We start from the raw sequence: 22,527 nt of genomic DNA on the forward strand, positions 1-22,527 counted from the left end.
TCCTTCCTTTTACATCTCAATCTTACTAACTTTATGACCTAAGTTACCTCAAAGTAACTCAGTGATGAAAATAAGATTTTTAAAACTTATTACATCATGCTTCCTTCCATGCCAGACCTCTTTCTCTTTGAAGTCTTAAAACAAAATAACAAAAATTCATTTATTATGTATATGTCGACTTAGCAAATAGGTATTGGGTGCCTACCCTGTTCCAAGCACAGCCTGGGTAATTAGGATGAATTAACCTACAAGAACTTACTACCTGGTGGGAAACGTTGTTAAATGGAATGTTTACACCAAATGGTCTACATTAGAAAAGGAATCATCCTCATGCTCTTGGAGATAAGATGTCATTTTGTAACAAACATTTTAAGAAAGGATTCATGATTTTCGCACATTTTAAGTTTATTTAAATTAAAGGATGATGTAAAATTTAGTTAGAAGGAGGTTCTTTTCAATATTGCTTACAACAACCCATGTTTATCATAATAGGGGATAAGTTAGATCTCTAAAAAGAGATTCTTATGCAGCTATTAAAATGCTGATGTGGAAGTATATTTACTGACAAGAAAGAATGTTAAAATCTAATTTTTGTTGAAAAGGGTAGATTACAGGGTATTTTAATTATGAAATTGCACTACAATAACAGGAAAAGGGGCTTAAAAGAATGAACCTACAATATAAAAGAGATCCAGAGGTGAAACTAGGGATGAAAACCTGGTAAGCAGAAGGACAAGCGCAACTGATTCAACAAAGGTTCCTCAGCCAAAGGGGTGAAGCCGAGACACAAGACAACTTCACCAGCTGACCCCCAAAAAGGCTCCAGAGCAGTACCACAAGTCACGCTTAAGAAGTGACAGTGAAGGGAGTATTGAAAACAGAAGGAGGCCTAAAACCCACTGTAGAAGTAGTCAGAGCTTCTGCTGCCCTATGCCTTTCCCTACAGGCTAGTAACATTTCTTCCCAACCCCCCCAGGAGCCAGGAAGGGTACATCTAAGACACACGTCACTCAGATGCCTTCCTTATTTTCCTTTTTTACTGTCAAGGTGAAGGACTGTTGGAAAGCAAGCACAAAGGAGGGCAGGGGTACCACCTACTGCAAACCTTCAGGGAACATTTACCCTGGATGCTGACGTCCCAGTCCTCTTCTCCTACATGGCTTCCAGAACTCAGTGTAGCCGAGCTTATGCCTTCCTGACTCAGGAATCTGACCAGGTCAAGAACAAACAAAATACCTAAAGATAGGGATATTGGAAATTTCTCAGTGAAACAGCCCTGCAATATCATCCTTCAGTGAAGCCCACTAGCAACAAGAGCTGCCCACATGTACAGAGCTTCCATCAGCTTTTATAGTCTCCATTCTCTTACACAAAGGGCACTGGATGCATGAAGAAAGACCACAAACAAGACAAATACACAGAGAACAGCCACTTGGGGAAAATATAACAGGGAAGGAATTAAAGACTACAAAACTATTACTAATACTGTCAGTATCATAAAAAATACATTTTATCAATGAAACAAGAACATGTTGCTACAAAAAGGGATAAACAAATAATGAACTCTAAAAATATGATCACATAAATAAAAATCTCAGTAGGTGAGTTGAGACAAAAATTAGAAAAGCTCCCATAATGTAGGGCAAAACCTAGAGATAGAAAAGTTAGGTAAATCAGAGCATCAATCCAGGAAATTCAACATCTGAATAATAGCATCTCTAGAAAGAGAGACTTGAGAAAAGAGAGAGCACAGAATTACCAAATAAACAAATTCCGTGAGATTCCCATAACGGAAAATCATAATTTTCTAGTTTGAAAGGACTCAGAGAATATACAAACAGACCCACACCAAAGTATGTTGTAAAATTTTATAACACTGGAGACAAAGGGAGATCCTAAATTTATTTGTGTATGTGTGTGTGTGTGTGTGTGTGTGTGTATATGTATACATATATATACACACACACATATCTATAAAGATAAAGGAGATTAAAAATAAGTATGGTACTGAACTTCTACAGCAAAACTGGAAAGTAGAATAAAATAGAGTGATGTCTTCAAAATTCTGATGGAAAAGTATTTCAAATTTAGAAATCAATACCTGGGCAAACTATAAACGAAATATGAGAGTAGGAAAAAGGCATGTTAAGATTTTCAAGGTCTCAAAAATTTCTCTCTCATGCACTTTTCTCAAGAAGTTATTGGAGGAGATGCTCCACCCTAATGAAGGTGTAAACAAGAAAATAGAAGAAATGAATTCCTGCTAATGGGAGATCCAACCCAAGAGAAAAGGGAAGTGTACTCTCAAGATAGTGGTAACGGTGGATAAAAGGTAAGAACTCTGCAGTGAACCTAAGGAACAGCCAGGCATGACTGAAGGCATATCAAAACACTCTGAGAGAAGGATGTTCAACAAGTTGAAATTAATAGAATAACTGAGGTATTTTACATTCCAACTGAGAGCTCAGAAATGAATTTGTGGTGGGAACAGAGGAAACAAACAACATTTTAACTCCTATATACACAGGATGGGGGACAGAAATTTGTGTATTAGCAGGTGTGAGGGTAGTAAAAGCTTTGATAGTGCAAAGTAAAAGGAAATGCCTAAAATTGAATAATTTACAGGTAGCAATACAATTATTTGTTTAGAGGTATGGAGGAAAATACCAAAAGAAAGAATGTAAAAAGGTGTAGGTACAGTCACTACTGGGGAGGAAGAAGTTGGGAGGATGCGTTAAAAAATAGAGCACTTTAAACTATGTTAAAACAAACAATAGCAGGTTTTGAAATAACATATCTCATATGATAAGCCCATTGTAGCCTGCGTATGTCTGTGTGTGATAAAGTATAGGAGGATTCATATCTATATGGATATTGATGAAATATAGGAAGATCCTACTTCTCGTGGAAAATTTAATTCTCTCTCAAGGAATACTGAATTTTGCATCATGAGACTTTCATATTTTGCATCATGAAATTTTTCATAGTTTGCATTCAAAAGGGCTATAATCCTGTTTCTATATCAGCATCGACTTACGAAGTACCAACAGATAACAGTTGGAGCTATCTAAATGCATTTGCAAATTGCTTCCCAGTACAAAATAGGGAAGTAATTAGTCTCATATCCTGATGTCGAATGAAGAACATCAGAGAACAAGGAAGAACCAGGAAATCGAAAAGAAAATCCAGCAAAGAAGAAGGAACTTCCCCAGCCACGCTTCAATATGGGATTCACCATGGGACCAATGAACACTGGCGTGGTAGTAACACTAAATCCACTTAACAGTTTACCATATTTTATGTGTTCGCGTACAGGTGTGCTTAAATTTGTAGTAAATCTTCATATCGCATTCTATATTGCAAATTATCAACAATCCATTTTATGGTATTTTGTAGAACATTCTAAGTTAACTACCTCAGTTAGCGTTAAGGAAACATGCCTGAGTTCGGCAGCTCCAAGCAGCCTTTAGAGTCAAATCCTGGCTCTCCAACACTGGACAAATCAGATGAGAACCAGCCTTTCTATAAAGATTGTGAAGACGAAATATCGCTGAATAATCTTTCTAAAAATACTTAGCACTTTAACATACAGTCAGAATAGATGCAGTTTTACCAGAAACACATTCACAAGAACAAGAAGACAAGAAAAGTACTGCCAGCCCCTAATAGAACTGTTTCTATAAACCGAGTTAACAGCTAACATCCTAAATGAACACGCAAGGTTGCCTTCAGACAAGGTGGCCTGAGCAAGCCAAGGTAGTAAGATGGTAAAATGATTCCTTTTAATTAGCATTATTAAATAAATGGATGGTTAAACACAAATCTGAGACAAGTAGAGAGGTCTTCATTTGCTTTTGCCAAAATAACCAAACCAAGACAGCAATTTACATAAACATATACAACTGCTCCTTAAGAATCAATTAATCTACATGTGTCTCATTCCCTATGAAAAGAAAATTATTACATAAATCACAATATCTCCAATCACCAATAAAATTAAAGTAATTGAGGGATAATTTGGAGGTTAACAGACAGAAGACAAGGGGGAAGAGAAGCAGCAGAATGAGTAAATCTGATTAGATTCACCTTAGAAGTTAAAAACACTGTTAAAAAGATAAGGTTTTTAGGATCTCGTCAAGATGGCAGAGTAAGCAGACTCTGAACTCATCTCCTCCCAGGAACACAACCAAGTTACAACTATTTTTGAATAAATTACCCTGGAGAGAAAACTGAAAACTGGATAAAAAGAACCCCCACAACAAGGGACAGTCCTGACTAAGGCCGAAGAGGCAGAAATTCCTGCTGGAGAGAAAAAAAGCCACCTGTGGGAGCAGCGGAGCTTCTCAGCTGGCCAGGCGGGAGCCACCCTAAGGTACGAGCCCTCCCTGGAGGAGTGAGGTCCAGAGCAGGGGTGATACTGCTATAAGCATCCTTCAGACTCAGCCCAGCTGAGACGGGGGTCTTACTGTCTGGCTTTGCTGGCTTTTAACTGCAGCAAGGATACCCCCAGAAAAGCTATCAGTGAAAGCCAAAAAGACCTGGGTCTTAAAGGGCCCAGGCACAAACTCATTCATTGCAGCAACCTAAAATCACCAGAGAGAAGGCTGACAGTCCTTTGGTGAAAAGAGACTCACCTGGTGGGCTCTGGGGGCATCTTGGTGAGAGGAGGGACCTCTCCTGAGACTGAGACATTGGTGGGGGCCATTGTTCTGAACTGGTCCAGGCATGCTGACACGGACCCCAGTGGACACCATTGAGGTTCATCCCTTGGCCTGTTAGCCCATGGTTCTGCCATGCCCACTGGAGCGCAGATTAGATCCAGTTCAGCCAGGGCAGGCAGACCCCTAGAGACTGGCCCCACCTAACAGCAAGCCCTCAGGCTACTTTTCAGCCTGCGTTGACTGGGTGCCTTGATCCTCTACAGGCAGGCAAGGGTGTCTGCCTCTGTGAGGCGTGGCCTGTGTGAGGACCAGGTGAACTGTGGGGGGCATTGGTGGAGGGGTGGGGGCCTCTGCAGTGCAGGTGTCGGGGTGCACTCAAGGGGATTGAGAAGTGTGCACGGACCAGGACTGTGTTGATGGTGTTGAAGCCTCTGGTCCTTTGCGGGGTGAGGCTTATTAGTGGCAGAAGACCTGTGCTTCACAAATAGCCATAAAAAGGATCAGCCCCACCTTCCAAAGCCTGAAACAATTGAGTGCTCCCATGCCAAGGGCCAGCCCCACTCCTAAGAAAACTGACAACAGCCTTGTAGGCCAGAGGCCTATAGCAATTGCAGCCCCTGAGCCGAGCAACCCGCTACACTGGATACCAACCCAATTAAGAGGAAAACTGCAATAGGAGTGTGCTGATAGACTTTGTAGCCAACGGTGCTGAGGCTCCACAAACTGGATTTACAAAAAGCTGGCCAGGGAATGAAAGACTAGATTCCCTGGGTACCTGCAGAGGGAGCAACCCTACCACAGCAGGACACAAGTAGCCCACAAAGGGGTCACTTCTGGATCTTGTGGACTGGTGACAAGAGGGAAGCACACTGCTGGGCCTCATAAGGCATCTTATAGATAAGGCCACTTCTCCAAGATCAGGAGACAGAGCTGACTGGCCTAATACATAGAAATAAGCACAGAGAAAGAGGCATAATGAGAAGATAAATGAATACTTTCCAAGCAGGGGAATAGGACAAAACCCCAGAAAAAGGACTAAATGAAACAGAAACAAGTGACCAACTTGACAAAGAGTTCAAACAAAATATCCTGAGGATGCTCACAGATATGGGGAGAAGACTGGATGAACACAGTGAGTACATCAGCAAAGAACTGGAAGATATAAAAAAAAACAATCAAAAATGAAGAACACAATACTGGAAATGAGAAATTCACTAGAGGGACTCAATAGCAGAGTAGAGGATGCAGAAGAACAGATCAGCGAGCTAGACGAAAGACTAGAGGAAATCACCCAAGCGGAACAGAAAAAAGAAAAAAGAATTAGACAGAATGAGAACAGTCTAAGGGAACTCTGGGACAATATCAAGCATGCTAACATTCAGATTATAGGTGTCCCAGAAGGAGAAGACAGAGACAAAGGGGCAGGAAATTTATTTGAAGAAATAACAGACGAAAATTTTCCTAAGCTGAGGAAGGAAACAGACATCCAAGTTCAGGAAGCACAGAGAGCTCCAAACAAGATAAGCCCAAAGAGGCCCACACCAAGACATATTATAATTAAAATGTCCAAAATTAAGGATGACGAGAGAATCCTAAAAGCAGCAAGAGAAAGGCCACAAGTGACATATAAAGGGAAGCCCATCTTCTTCTCAGCCGAGACACTACAGGCAAGAAGAGAATGGCATGACATATTTAAAGTGCTAAAAGGAAAAAACCTACAGGCAAGAATACTCTATCCATCAAGGCTGTCATTCCAATTGGAAGGAGAGATAAAGAGCTTCACAGACAAGCAAAAATTAAAGGAGTTGATCACCAAGAAACCAGTTCTACAAGAAATGCTGAAGGGACTTATTTAAGTGGGAAAGCAAGGACCACAGATAGAGATTAAACAAAAAAATTATTATCAAAAAAACAAAACAACAAGAAAAAACCATGCAATAAAATCACTTTTAAAGGTAAAAATACAGTAAAGCTAGCAGATTAACTACCTGTGAAGATAATATGAAGGTTAAATGATAAGAGGGTAATGGATGGGCACATGCTAAACAAGAGACTATATATGATATGAAAAACAAAATGTGGGAGGAGGGGAGTGAAAAGGTAGAGGTTTTAGAAAGACGTCAAACTAAAGAGTCTATCAACTGGATATAGACTGTTATGTGCATACACTATTAAACAGGATCCTCATGGTAATCACAAATCAGAAACCTATAACAAGCAAGCAAAAAAGTAAGACAAAAGAAATCAAACATATTACTAAAGATAGCCATCAAACCACAAGGGAAGAGAGCAAAAGAAAAAGAAAGGAACAGAGAAAAACTACTAAAACACCCAGAAAAAAAAAGTAATAAAAAGGCAATAAATACATATTTATCAATAGCTACTTTAAATGTCAATGGACTAAAGGCTCTAATCAAATGCCATAGGGTGGGCAATTGGATAAAAAAATAAGACCCATGTATATGCTGCATACAACAGACACACTTCAGACTTAAAGACACTCACAAACTGAAAGTGAAAGGATAGAAACGGATATTCTATGCAAATGGCAAAGAAAAGAAAGCAGGGGCAGCAGCACTTATATCAGACACAATAGACTTTAAAACAAAAACTGTAACAAGAGACAAAGACGGGCACTACATAATGATAAAGGGAACAATCCAGCAAGAAAATATAACACTTGTAAATATCTATGCACCCAACATAGTAGCACCTAAATATATAAAGCAATTATTAACAGACATAAAAGGAGAAATAGACAGTAACACAGTAATAGTAGGGGACTTTAACACTGCACTTAGACCAATGGATAGATCATCCAAACAGAATATCAATAAGGAAACACTGGCCTTAAAGGACACATTAGACCAGATGGAGTTAGTAGATATATACAAAACATTCCATCCAAAAACCACAGAATAAACATTCTTTTCAAATGCACATGGAACATTCTCCAAGATTGATCACATATTAGGCCACAAAACAAGTCCCAATAAATCTAGGAAGATCAAAATAATACCGTGCATCTTTTCTCACCACAAAGGTATGAAACTAGAAATCAACCACAGGAAGAAAACCAGAAAAACCAGAAAGATGTGAAGATTAAACAAAATGGTACTGAACAACGTTTGGGTCAATGAAGTAATCAAAGGAGAAATAAAAAAATTCCTGGAGACAAATGAAAATGAGAATATGACATGCCAAAATCTGTGGGATATAGCAAAAGTGGTTCTAAAAGGGAAGTTTATAGCAATTCAGGCCTACCTCAACAAACAAGAAAAATCCCAAATAGACAATCTAAAAGCAGACCTAAAGGTACTGGAAAAAGAACAACAAACAAAGCCCAAAATCAGCAAAAGAAAGGAAATAATAAAAATCAGAGCAGAAATAAACAAAATAGAGACTAAAAAAACAATAGAAAAAATTAATGAAACCAAGAGTTGGTTCTTTGAAAAGATAAACAAAATTGACAAACCCTTAGCTAGACTCACCAAGAAAAAAAGAGAGAAGGCCCAAATAATTAAAATCAGACATGAAAGAGGAGAGATTACAACAGACACCTCAGAAATACAAAAGATATTAAGAGAATACTAGGAAAAGCGATACACCAACAAATTGGATAATCTGGAAGAAATGGATAAATTCTTAGAAACATACAACCTTCCAAAACTGGACCAAGAAGAAGTAGAAAATTTGAATAGACTGATCACCAGTAAGGAGATCGAAACAGCCATCAAAAACCTCCAAAAAATAAAAGTCCAGGGCCAGATGGCTTCCCTGGTGAATTCTACCAAACATTCAAAGAAGACTTAATAGCTATCCTTCTCAAACTCTTCCAAAAAATTGAAGAGGAGAGGAGGCTTCCTAACTCATTCTACAAAGCCAACAGTATCCAAAACCAGACAAGGACAACACAAAAAAAGAAAATTACAGGCCAATATCACTGATGAACATCGATGCAAAAATCCTCAACAAAATACTAGCAAACTGAATACAACAATACATTAAAAAGATCATACATCATGATCAAGTGGGTTTCATTCCAGGGATGCAGGGATGGTTCAACCACCACAAATCTATCAATGTGATACACCACATTAACAAAATGAAGAATGAAAATTACATGATCATCTCCATAGATGCAGAGACAGCATTTGATAAGATACAGCATCCATTTATGATAAAAACTCTAAGTAAAATGAGTATAGAAGGAAAATACGTCAACATAACAAAGGCTATATATGACAAACCCACAGCTAAGATCATTCTCAATGCAGAAAAACTGAAAGCTATCCCTCTAAGAACAGGAACCAGATAAGGATGCCCACTGTTGCCACTCTTATTTAACCTAGTATTGGAAGTCCTAGCCAGAGCAATCAGGTAAGAAAAAGAAATAAAAGGGATCCACATTAGAAAAGAGGAAGTGAAAGTGTCACTCTTTGCAGATGACATGGTTTTATATGCAGAAAAGCCTAAACATTCCACTAAAAAACGTTTAGAAACAATAAAGGAATACAGTCAAGTTGCGCGATACAAAATCAAAGTACAAAAATCTGTTGCATTTCTATACACTAACAATGAAGTAGCAGAAAGAGAAATTAGGAATACAATCCCATTTACAATTGCAATAAAAAGAATAAAATATCTAGGAATAAATTTAACCAAAGAGGTGAAAGATCTGTACACCAAAAACTATAAAACATTGTTGAAAGAAACTCAAGAAGACACAAAGAATTGGAAAGATATTCTGTGCTCTTGGATTGGAAGAACTAACATCATTAAAATGTCCATACTTCCTAAAGCAATCTACAGATTCAATGCAATCTCTATCAAAGTTCCAACATTTTTCACAGAAACAGAACAAAGAATCCTAAAATTTATATGGAACAACAAAAGACCACGAATAGCCAAAAGATTCCTGAGAAAAAAGAACAAAGCTGGAGGCATCACACTCCCTGATTTCAAAATCTACTACAAAGCCATAGTAACCAAAACAGCACGGTACTGGCACAAAAACAGACACACAGATCAATGGAACAGAATTGAGAGCCCAGAAATAAACCCACACATTTATGGACAGCTAACATTCGACAAGGGAGCCAAGAGCATATGATGGAGAAAGGAGAGTCTCTTCAGTAAATGGTGTTGGGAAAACTGGACAGCCACATGCAGAAGAATGAAAGTAGACCCTTCCCTTACACCATGCACAAAAATCAACTCAAAATGGATTAAAGACTTGGATGTAAGACCCAAAACCATGAAACTTCTGGAAGAAAACATAGGCAGTACGCTCATTGACATCGGTCTGAGCAGCATATTTTCAAGTACCATATCTGACCGGGCAAGGGAAACAAAAGAAAAAATGTACAAATGGGACTACATCAAACTAAAAAGCTTCTGCACAACAAAGGAATCCATCAACAAAACGAAAAGACAACCTAACAATTGGGAGAAGATATTTGCAAACCATATATCAGTTAAGGGGTTAATATCCAAACTATACAGAGAACTCATACAGCTCAACAATGAAAAAACTAACAACCCAATTAAAAAATGGGCAAAAGATCTGAATAGAGATCTCTTCAAAGAAGATATACGGACGGCCAACAAGCATACGAAAACATCATTAGCTATCACGCAAATGCAAATCAAAACTACAATGAGGTATCACCTCACTCCAGTCAGATGGCTGTAATTAACAAGACAGAAAACAACAAATGTTGGAGAGAATGTGGAGGGATGGGAACCCTTGTACACTGCTGGTGGGAGCGCAAACTGGTGCAGCCACTATGGAAAGCAGTATGGAGTTTCCTCAGAAAATTAAGAGTAGATCTACCATATGATCCAGCTATCCCACTGCTGGGTATTTATCCAAAGAACTTGATAATGCAAAGGCATAAAGATACCTGCACCCCATGTTCACTGCAGCATTATTCACAATAGCCAAGACTTGGAAACCACCTAGGTGCCCATCAAGGGACGAATGGATAAAGATGTGGTATTTATACATGATGGAATACTACTCAGCCATAACAAATGATGAAATCTGGCCATTTGTGACAACATAGACGGACCCTGAGTGAAATAAGTCCGAGGGAGAAAGTCAAATACCGTACCATCTCACTCATAAGTAGAAGATAAAAACAACGACAATCAAACACACAGCAATGCAGAATGGATTGGTGGTTACCATAGGGGAAGGTGGGGGAGGGCAAAAGGGGTGATTAGGCTCACAAGTGAGGGGATGAACTATAATTATTTTTTGGGTGGTGAACACCATGTAATCTACACAGAATTCGGAATATATTATGATGTACATCTGGAAAAAAAAGATAAGGTTTTTAAAAATTGAATTACAATTGACATACAACATTACTTTAGTCCCAGGTGTACAACATAATGATTCAATATTTGCATATATTGCAAAATGATCACAAATAAGTCTAGTTAATACCAATTGGCATACATAATTATAGAATGTTTTTCCTGTGAGGATGAATTTTAAGACTTACTTCTTGTCAAGTAACTCTAGTCACCATGCTGTACATTACATCCCCAGAACTTATTTTTTTGTAACTAGAAGTTTGTACCTTTTGACTCTCTTCACTCATTTTGCCCACCCACCCCAACCCCTGCCTCTGTATCTATACACTTGGCTTTTTGTTCTTTGGGGTTTTCTTTAGGTTCCACATATAAGCAAGATCATACAGTATTTGTCTTTCTTTGCTTGACTTACTTCACTTAGCTTATGCCCTCAAGGTCCATCCATGATGTCACAAATAGCAAGATTTTCTTCTTCTTTATAGCTGAATAACATTCTACTGTATATATATATATATATATATATACACACACACATACATACACATATACACACACGCCCCCCACTTCTTCTTTATCCATTCTTTACCCATTGATGGACACTTAGGTTGTTACTGTATCTTGACTACTGTAAATAACGCTGCAGTGAACATGGGGGTGTATATATCTTTTTGAATTAGTGTTTTTATTTTCTTTGGATAAATACCCAGAAGTAGAATTGCTAGAGCATACCGTAGTTCTACTTTTAATTTTTTGAGGAACCTGCATATTGTTTTCGATAGTGGCTGCACCAGTTTTCATTCCACCCAACAGTGCACAAGGGTTTCCTTTTTTCCACATCCTTGCCAGCATTTGCTATCTCTCATCTTTTTAATAGCCATTCTAACAGTTGTGAGGTGATATCTCATTGTGGTTTAGATTTCATTCCCCTAATGATTAGAGACGTTGAGCATTTTTTCACATACCTGTTAGCCATCTGTATGTCTTTGGAAAAATGTCTATTCAGATCTCCTGACCATTTTTTTAATTGAATTATTTGTTAAAAAAACAAACAATTCTGGGGCCAGCACAGTGCTGTAGTGGTTAAGTTCATGTGCTCCGCTTCGGTGGCCTAGGGTTCGCCAGTTGGGATCCCAGGTGTGGACCTACACACCACTCATCAAGCCATGCTGTGGCAGCATCCCATATACAAAAGACTAGAGGAAGAATGGCACAGATGGTAGCTCAGGGTCAAACTTCCTCAAGCAAAAAGAGGAAGACTGGCAACGGATGTTAGCTCAGGGCCAATCTTCCTCACCAAAAAAACAAAAACAATTCTACTGAGCTATATGAGTTTTTGTATTTGATTTATTGCTGAGGAAGATTAGCTCTAAGTTAACATCTGTGCCAGTCTTCCTCTATTTTTTATGTGGGTCACCACCACAGCATGGCTGCCGATGAGTGGTACAGGTCCACACCTGGGAACTGAACCCAGGCCACCGAAGCAAGCAGAGCCTGCCAAACTTAACCACTAGGCCATGGAGCCTGCCCTGTCCGAGTTCTTAATATATTTTGGATATTAATCTCTTGTCAGATATATGATTTGCCATTATTTCTCCCATTCATACACTGTTTTTATTTTGTTGATGGTTTCCTTTGCTGTGCAGAAGCTTTTTAGTGTGATGTAATCTCACTTGTTTATTTTTCCTTTTTTTTTGGTGTCAAATCCAAAAACTCATCGCCAAGACCTACGTCAAGGAGCTTACTGTCTACATTTTCTCCCATGAGTTTTATCACTTCAGGTCTTACTTTCAAGTCTTTAATTCATTCTGAATTAGGCTTTGTGTATGGTGTAAAATAGTAGTCCAGTTTCATTCTTTTTTTTTTTTTAAGATTTTATTTTTTTTTTTCCTTTTTCTCCCCAAAGTACCCCCGTACATGGTTGTATATTCTTCGTTGTGGGTCCTTCTAGTTGTGGCATGTGGGACGCTGCCTCAGCATGGTTTGACGAGCAGTGCCATGTCTGCGCCCAGGATTCGAACCAACGAAACACTGGGCCGCCTATAGCGGAGTGCGTGAACTTAACCACTCGGCCACGGGGCCAGCCCCTCCAGTTTCATTCTTTTGCATGTGGCTGTCCAGTTTTCCCAACACCATTTATTGAAGAGACTGTCCTTTCCCCATTGTATGTTCTTGGCTCCTTTGTCATAAATTAATTGACCATATACGCATGGGTTTCTTTCTGGGCTCACTATACTGTTCCATTCATCTTTGTGTCTGTCTTTATGCCAACAACATACTGTTTTGATTACTTTTGCTTTGTAATATAGTTTGCAATTGGAGTGCAATGCCTCCAGCTTTATTCTTCCTTCTCAAGATTGCTTTGGCTATTTGGGGTGTTTTGTAGTTCCACATAAATTACAGGATTGCTTATTCTATTTCAGTGAAAAATGCCATTGGAATTTTGATAGGGATTGTATTGAATCTGCAGACTGCTTTGGGTAGTATGGACATTTTAACAATAGTAATTCTTCCAATCCATGAGCACGGAATATCTTTCCATTTATTTGTGTCTTCTTCAATTTCTTTCATCAATGTCTTATAGTTTTCAGTACACGGATTTTTCACCTCCTTGGTTAAATTTATTCCTGGATATTTTATTCTTTTTGATGCAATTGTAAATGGGACTGTTTTCTTAATTTCTCTGATAGTTTTTTATTACTGTATAGAAATGCAACAGATTTCTGTATATTGATTTTGTATGCTGCAACTTTACTGAATTTATTTATTAGTTCTAATAGATTTTTGGTGGAGGCTTTAGGATTTTCTATATATAGTATCATGTCATATGCAAATACTGACAGTTTGACTCCTTTCTTTCTAATTTGGATGCCTTTTATTTCCTTTTCTTGCCTAACTGCTATGGCTAGCACTTACAAAACTATGTTGAATAAAAGTGGCAGTAGTGGGCATCCTTGTCTTGTTCCTGATCTTAGAGGAAATGCTTTCAGCTTTTCACCATTGAGCATGGTGTTAGCTGTGGGCTTGTCATATACGACCTTTATTAGGTTAAGATATGTTCCCTCTTTTAACAGTTTTTATCATAAATGGATGTTAAGTTTTGTCAAATGCTTTTTCTTCATCCATTGAGATGATCATATGATTTTTGTCTTTCATTTTGTTGATGTGGTATATCAGATTGATTTGCAAATGTTGAACCCTCCTTGTATTCCCAGAATAAATCCGACTTGATTATGGTATATGATCCTTTCAATGCTTTGTTGTATTCGGTTTGCTAATATTTTGTTGAGGATTTTCATAACTATGTTCATCAGGAATGTTGGCCTGTAATTTTCTTTCTTGTTGTGTCCTTGTCTGGTTTCAGTATCAGGGTAATGCTGGCCTCGTAAAATGAGTTTGGAAGTATTCTTCCTCTTCTATTTTTTGGAAGAGTTTGAAAAGGATTGGAATTAATTCTTCTTTGAAAGTTTGGTAGAAATCACCAGTCAAGCTGTCTAGTCCTGGACTTTTGTTTGTTGGGAAGTTTTTAACTACCGATTCAATCTTTTTAAGATCTTCTTAATAGCTAGTCCATATTTGAGAAAAGGGACAATGAGAAACTGGACTTTTATCCACTGCTATAATTATGAAAAAAGATTTATAAAAGGATCACTTTCATATAAAGTCATACTGAATTTGTGTAAAATCCAGCCAGCCTCACACACACAAGCCAGGAATTTTGGAACCAAAACAAGACAGAACACATCAGCTAAGGCATAAAAAAGGCAATTACATGCATACACACACAAAAAAATCATTTTATAAAAACATGAATTTAGCCAGACAATAAGAATGCTAAAATAAGAGCTAGAAGGAATGACAAAAACATGTATTTATGATAAATGTGAACATCCGGATGACCAGTGGAGTAGCAATAATGAAGATATATCTCAAATATCAAATGTCTGACTAAGATAGTTACCAAAATGTATTTTCCACATTTTATTATATTTTTAGTATCCTTCCATTTGAAACAAGAGAAAGGCAGACTTTAAGACAGAAAATTTGATTTAGCTTATTTAAATACTATAAGATCTTTATTAAGTAGATCCAAATTTTACTTGATTTTGTGTTAAATTTTATATAAAAGAAGATAATTATTGAAAACAGCTGGAAGAAGACTAACCATTAAAGAAACTATGTATAATTTAGTATGTTGTATTTTCTAAATCAGTGAGTGAAAACTTTTAAAAAATTTTTTACACCAGGGAAAACTAAATAGTGAATAGTTTCTACTTAATTAAGTTGAACAGAATTTCAACAAAATTGATTACTTCTTCCCAATAGCTTTCTAGGCAATTATGGCTTTTTTTTCTCTTTTGCCAAGGAAGATTGGCCCTGAGCTAACATCCGTGCCCATCTTCCTCTATTTTATATGTGGGACACCTGCCACAGCATGGCTAAATGAGTGGTGAGTAGGTCCACACATGGGATCTGAACCTTCGAACCCCAGGCCACCAAAGCAGAGTGCTAAACTTAAGTGCTACACCACTGGGCCAGCCCCTGGCTTTTTTTACATTTTAGTAATAGAATTATAAATAAACCTGACAGAAAAATCTAAGAGAAAAAACTGAGAAAAGACAAACTATCTAGAAATTTCTTAGGAATAAATACTACACTAACTAAAACACTCTTTAGGAGCTCATTCTATCTTTCAGTTTCTTTCCTCCCTCCTACCCTCCTCCACCCCCCACCTCTCCATCTCTCCCTCTGATAGCAATCCTTAGCTTAATAGTGTGAATCTAGACACTTCATATGCTGCCTAGTTAGCTTAGCTGGTTACACTATAGTTAACCCAGGAAGTTAACTATTCAAATTACCATGATAATAAAAAGTAGGTCATGTAGAAGCCAATTTAAAAGTGGTTCTCATTTTTTCAGAGGACTAGATTTTTAGAGAGCAAATGAACCACAAGTTACTTGCAGACATATGTGTATGTGTGTGTGTGTTCTTTACAAATCACAACTAAATTATATTCCTAACGACTTCCATGTATAAGAGATTTCACACATAGATTTTCAGGCAACTTAATCAAATTTCATGAAATAACCTAATGATCAGCATGCAATAGTGTGATTTCCATTCTTTCTTAAACATCTTGAATATCTTTCCTTGGATACACGTTACAGTTATATACGTGTTTTTAGCTATTTTGTATATTTGTATATAGTCATATACAAGTTTTCTTTGGCATCTCTTATATAAGTTAGGAAATAAGGCAGCGTTATAAAGAGTTTCTTTAAAGTACTCACTTGGAATCAGTGGACAATTATTAGCTGGAAGTCTGGTATAAACACCACGAAATAACTCACTTTTTGATATATATACTTAATAAATCAGTTCAATATTTTCAAAATATTTCTATATTATTTCATATTATGGACTCTTCATACAATTTTTAAAGAATATGAAATAAGATTTTTACCGAAAAAGCAGAAAACAGAACAAAAGTAAAATATAATAAAAAAAATTTCCAATACTATGACTCAGCAACAAATAAATTTTAAGTTCTATATTCATCCATTATATCCTAAAGAATGCTTTAGCTATATTTAGTTTTAATTATTTTTCCTCAGTAACATTCTTATCACTTCACAAACACCATAAGTAAAACATTTTAAGATTGTGACATAAAAGATTGTTTTATACACCACAGTGAAGCGACTATCAGAATCCACTGTCACATTAAAACACACAGAGAACAATCTTTATGAACAATAGAGATAATTCAAGGAAAATTAAATCTCAACACACAATGTACTTAGAAATGGATTTGAGTCCTCAAATTTATTGAAAGATGACATATGATTATTTTGTGCCACAGGATCTACTAGTAATCTATTCTCCTTTCTTCATTTTTTTCTTTTAGCTCTGAATATCTTAAAAATTACCAAAATTTTGAGTGTCTTCACTGTTTTACCCCATCTTCACCAGAGGGCAGGCAGGAGCAAGAAGAGAAATTGACATTCATATCACACAAGTTTGCAGTTTAAGTGTCTTGGTAAAAACACTAGTGGAAGAGAAATCTGAAAGTACTAAACTGGGGCCGGCCGGGTGGCGCAGCGGTTAAGTTCGCACGTTCCACTTCTCAGCGGCCCGGGGTTCGCCGGTTCGGATCCTGGGTGCAGACACGGCACTGCTTGGCACACCATGCTGTGGTAGGCATCCCACATGTAGAGGAAGATGGGCACGGAAGTTAGCTCAGGGCCAGCCTTCCTCAGCAAAAAGAGGAGGACTGGCAGTAGTTAGTTCAGGGCTAATCTTCCTCAAAAAAAAAATAAAAATAAACTGGCCAGCGATGCTTTGGGAATGATCCATGATACCCCTATCCATACTGTTATGATAATAAATAATGTGGATCAATGCCCATTTCCTATCTCAGCCAAAACTGGTTTAAATACACTGGTTGAAACTAAGAGTTTATACCACACAGGAATAAAACGTGAATCAGGCTTACAAACAATATTAATTTTTAAAATAACTTTAGTGATCTCCAATAGTAGATTTAAATAGATAACTAATTTTTATTTTTATCACTTAAACCTTGAATCATTTAACTCAGTTTAACGGTTTAATTTATGGTCTAATAAGCTTATTCAATTCAAAAAACCCTCCCCCCCATTATATTAATACATTTTCAAATAAATTTTCTACATTGTTTGCAACAAAAACTTAGAAAAAATATATATGAACAACATGAAACCCAATCATTAATAAAAAGTTGGGATATGTACCCAAACTCTTTTGAAAAGTAATAAAATATAAATACAATTTCAATTCAAAAATACCAAAGCAAAAGCACATGTATTCTAAGGGAAGAGTAGATTTTCTATCATTAGCTGTGACATTACTTGCACAGGAATGTTTCTGCTTCAAGAGTCTTAGAAGTCAGAGAGAGGGACAAGGGAAGAAGTGGTGGTAAGTTCCTGGGCATGCTATGGAGGGATGAAATGCCAGGTGAGAAACTAGAATCAGGTATGGTCACCACGCTGTGCACCCAGACCTGATCAGGATATGGGGTAAAACAGACAAAAGAGTTCACACCCCAGCTCAGCTACTTTCTTGCTCGGAAGGTTAAGCAAGTCATTAACCTTCCTTACAGAGGACAGGAGAGCGGCAGCATTCACTGCTTTGCTGTGAGAATTGGACGAGGTCTTCCCGGTAACGTGCCTACCACAGTCCCTTGCACACAGAGAGAGTAACAGTAAACCATTGTTGTTTTCTGTGCTGCTGAAGCTGACTGTTCAAATTTTTTGTTCTCATTCTTCAGTATTCTCTCTTCTCCTACTTCCATTTTTTTTGTTCCTTTTCCCCACTCTTTCATCGCCCACGTTTCTACTTCTGTTCCTTTTCTTTTCGCCCCATCCTCATTCTCTCGTCCAGATTCTCTCTTCCTCTTCAACTTCCCTTCTTTTGCTTCATTTTACTTCCTTTTAGTTTCCCTTTCTTTCTAGATTCATCACTGTGAGCAAAAAGTCTATAAAAATAGAGAGCTTTTTAGCTTAAGAAGCATATTGAAAGTCTGTTCAAGGCCGACTACCATACTGTCTTTAATTTTCTTTTTTCCTGTGGTACATTCATTTAGCAAATAATCATTAAATCCATTCCATCTACATAACACAATGGCCCAGAACACCTGAAGTTCCCTCAGTAAAATAACACTCTTGCTGGTGAGACAAATCAACAACACATGGAACATGGGGAGACAAATCAACCACATATGGAAAATCAAAACACCATATACGAGAACAATGAAATAGATGTCATAACGCCACATATAATTGTCAAACATGAGTAAGTCCTCGGTAGGAGTGCACAGCAGGAAAGATTACTCCGGGTGGCAGTAATCAACCAATATCTTTTATGGAAAACATAAGCACCAAAGGTACTGACAGCTTCTCATTTCCTTGGTTCATTGTTGACACTACTGAGCAGGTTAACAAAACACATTAAATAAAAAATGTTAGAGATGTGCTGGCTCTCTACAGAAGCTAGGGCTTTTATCATAAAATATTTCTACATGTTTCCATTCACTGGCAATTGTTCCTCTTTTCACCACACTCACATATCCACATTACCACATCACCCAAGTTCTGTAGGATAATCATGTTTTCAACATTTTACATCATAAAAGCCCTGCCAAGACCCCAAAACATCTGGATAAAAAGCGAAAGCTTCAGTTTCAAGTGTTTTGTTTATGGGATGCTAAATTATGGCAAGAGCAAACCACGAAAAGATTAAATCTTACATAAATGTGAACAGACAACACACACACACATTTGTTAGCTACGAGCCTGAGTCGGCACAGTAATCGATCGTGAGGGCAGCACATTCACACTCTTTGAAGGCAAAACAGCAGCTAGCCTTTCCCTCAGGTTTTAATAAGGTTTTGAATTTGGAGAAACTCAACCAAAATGTTCATATCAATTAAAAATCTATGAAAATACTCTAAAACACAACATGGTTATAAGTATTTTAATATAAGCATCGATATAAGAAATAACAAACTTGACAAGGAAGTAACCATGATGTTTAAAGACAATTTAACATCAAACTGAATCTATATCCATAAAATAGCATAATCACAGATGATAGGATGATTAAAAATTAAAAATATCTCTGTGTTTTAAAATATTTACCGTGTCTGTACCAATCCACGTTGTTGGAAGAGAAACTGAACCATAGCCTCTTAGACAATAATGTCAAAGAATCAACTAGCACTTGGCAGACTGCCAAGCAGGAGCTACAGTTTTATTCAGTGACGAGTCTGTCAGTGCTCTGCTTCACAAAGTTCTGAAGCTAATCAAAGTCAATGCTCAACGTGCCGCCACACAACTTACTCTGCACCTTTGCAAAGCACTCCCAAGACAGCATGATGTGTACAACTACTGTGAACACACTCACATATGTAAAGAAGAGAAGTAACAATGAAGCCAGACAGATTAGAAACCACATCACCACATTCATGCTATTCTTTTTCCCCAAAGAAAAAAACCTCGAAAGCATTTAGGATCTCTCTGCTTCTAATCCTTTCTGTATCCTCTAATTGGATAATTGTTAATGGATACCTTAGTTAAGCTGCATATTGACCTAAAAATACAAATACATTGCTATTTCAAATGTTTAAATACTTCAAGCATAAAATATATAGAATATATTTTCTAAAAACAACTTAGAATACACTATTATCACTAATGAGTTTAAAGATCTATCTCTGGTGATACAATATGGAATAATGATAACCAGCAACAAAATGAATTAAAACAAAACATAAATATTAGAGAGCCATTATAGAGTTTAAGAGAAAAAATTTAAAGAAAAACTGTTCAAAACCTGCAGTATTATCTACATGGCTTTGTTTACATTTATGTATTATGCTTCATAGAAAAGTTTTCTAAGACAGACGCCAAGAATGACCTCAATTACTAAAATATACTTGCCTTCATTTCTCAGTGTACGTATACTTTACCTTGCTAAAGCAACTTATAATCTTCTTGATCAAAAGTAATTGACTTAGTAACTATATTTTCAAAACATTCATTTGTTCTAATATTTAAATCATTAATTTTTACTTTATAAATATTTTTGCATTTTTTAAAAACCACATTTGTGAGAAAGCAATGTTGACTTTCACAACCTACGAATCTAGAGTTATATGTCACAGCAGAAAAATTCAGAATGTCAAAAGTTACAAAAATTAAATTATGCCACAAGCACTTTACACAGCCACGACACTTGATTTTAACCACGACAGTGCTGGAAAATCTGTAGAGGCAAACACACATGCCCACTCCAACACATACACAACACAAAAGTTAAAATAATATACATGAAAGTTTTAGTAGTTTAAAAGTAACCTAAATTATATACTGCTGGGACAGTTAAGCTGAACTCCATTTTCTTGCCATGTGATTTTTGTGCATAAAATTTTTGCACCCCCTGAATTGTTCTATTTCACCCTCCATACCAAGAAAGACTAAGTTCTATCATCTTTTTGTGTGTGTGCCAGAATTGGCTTAACTGATCTTGCCTACATCTTTCGGAGGGAAAAACAGCCTCTGTAAGATAGAAAGCTTCTCCCACTACTCACTTTTGATTTCTGTAAGCTTGATAGATCGTTGCCAGGTTCCCTGGGATGAGACATGAGGAGGAGGCACAGAATTGCCAGGGGTTTCCACTAAAAAGACCAGCACCGTGGGCAGCACTAATCCTGCACCTGTGATGTGTTATTCAGCAGTTAAGAAATGCAGTCCAGACTGGGGCTGCCTAATACAGCTCAGCTGTTTTTCTCAGTACTCCCTTTGATTATAAGCTGGCAAGAGAGATTATTCCGGTCAGGCAGCGAGCTTTGTTCAGGATACATGGCATATGACAGTGGAAAGGTAAGAGAAAGGAAACCTTAGAATCAAAAAAATAAATAAAAAGAAAGAAAGAAAAAAAAGTCACTGACCACAGTATATTATGTAACATTTCCAGATGGTTAAAAGCTGCCTCTGATTTATATGCAAGGCAGAAAAATATATGACATTAAAATACCTAAAATCTATTTTTTGATATTACCCTTTGACATTCAGAATGGTACTTTAGCATGCAACTCTTAAGTTTATTTTAAAATAAAGCACAACTTCACAAGTTGATCAGCTACATAAATATTTTAAAAATTTTCTTTAAAGAGGTTTACCTATACTAAATGTCAGACTCCTTTCATGATTTGGAACCTTTGAAGATATTGGGAAAACTGAAACCAAATGATTACCACTTATTTTATCTTTGTATTAAGTCCGCCATATCATTTGACTTGACTCATTAAAATTTTTTATATAAAATTTATATTTAAGACACAACTATCCTACTTATCATGTATCACTAAACCAGCATAAGATAGTATTTTAACCAGCATAAAACTACCAGCAAGTCCAAGCTGCTTTAAGAAATATGTATCATACATAAGGCTGTCTACAAAGCACTTTGGCTTCACAGAAATGAAGAAGAAATGGCCACCATGTTCACAAACCTTAAAATCTAATTCGCGTGGAATAGAAGTTACCTTTTTCGTTGTTGTTATTTTGTCACAAAAGGACTGCTGACCATTCACTCACACTAAAACTTTCACTCTATTTCCTTTCATACTCTATATAAACACAAAACCATCTGTCCCCCAAGCTAGTATCTGTGCCATTTTCAATAAATAATCTAAAACCTTATTCAAAAAACAGATACTGTTTCCTAACAGCAGATGGTTCAAAAACAAAAAAATTATTTATATACACAAAAAGAGCTGAAATGAAGAAAACATATAAATTTCAAAATGTAAATATAATTTAAATGCATATATTAAAGAAAATGTTTAATAATTTATTGTGTTCATTGATGAGATACTAATTACCTGCTAAGCCAAGCACTGTATAAAAATAAAAAAACTCTGTATGATATATCTTAGGAGCAATAGGGTCAAAAGAAATTCCTGTGTTTATAAAAACATTCTCTGTCATCAGAATCTGACAAG

The 22,527-nt window shown here is 36.9% G+C and overlaps 1 protein-coding gene across 17 annotated transcripts in view; it reads right to left on the reverse strand.

Moving 5' to 3' along the window:
• Positions 1 to 22,527, reverse strand: part of BMPR1B (bone morphogenetic protein receptor type 1B) — a 377,622-nt gene that overhangs the window by 50,263 nt on the left and 304,832 nt on the right. Inside the window, exon 4 of one of the 17 annotated variants that reach the window (XM_070505345.1) lies at positions 1,123 to 1,236. The exons of 15 other annotated variants lie outside the window; for them this stretch is intronic. The gene's annotated coding sequence lies outside the window, so the exon portion shown is untranslated. Of the gene's footprint in view, positions 1 to 1,122; positions 1,237 to 21,111; positions 21,420 to 22,527 lie in introns of all 17 variants that reach the window. One more of the 17 variants, XM_070505343.1, reaches the window with a different exon arrangement.

The sequence above is a fragment of the Equus asinus genome, chromosome 3 (assembly GCF_041296235.1).
Source record: "Equus asinus isolate D_3611 breed Donkey chromosome 3, EquAss-T2T_v2, whole genome shotgun sequence".
Lineage (NCBI taxonomy): Eukaryota > Metazoa > Chordata > Mammalia > Perissodactyla > Equidae > Equus > Equus asinus.